Raw genomic sequence first — 212 nt, forward strand, 5'->3', positions numbered from 1 at the left:
ATTCTCTTTCTCCTTTTATCTCTCCCAGACATTGTGAAAATGATGTGTAAAGATGATGCATTGAGTCGCATGCCAGCATGGTTTAGAGTTGAATCAGATGGTGTGTTAATGAGGTCTTATTGTTAGATTTTAAGGTGTTCTTTTTCTTGTTTACTCAGAATCATAATGGGTATTTGCTTGTGACTAAGATCTCAAGAACAAAAGATCCTTGT

General features: G+C 35.4%; 1 protein-coding gene across 1 annotated transcript in view; it reads left to right on the forward strand.

Annotated features, from left to right (window-relative positions):
* The window catches only part of LOC119585967 (kinesin-like protein unc-104), a gene marked incomplete in the record, with an annotated part of 145,723 nt that overhangs the window by 126,201 nt on the left and 19,310 nt on the right, over positions 1-212 (forward strand).

The sequence above is a fragment of the Penaeus monodon genome, chromosome 20 (assembly GCF_015228065.2).
Source record: "Penaeus monodon isolate SGIC_2016 chromosome 20, NSTDA_Pmon_1, whole genome shotgun sequence".
NCBI lineage: Eukaryota > Metazoa > Arthropoda > Malacostraca > Decapoda > Penaeidae > Penaeus > Penaeus monodon.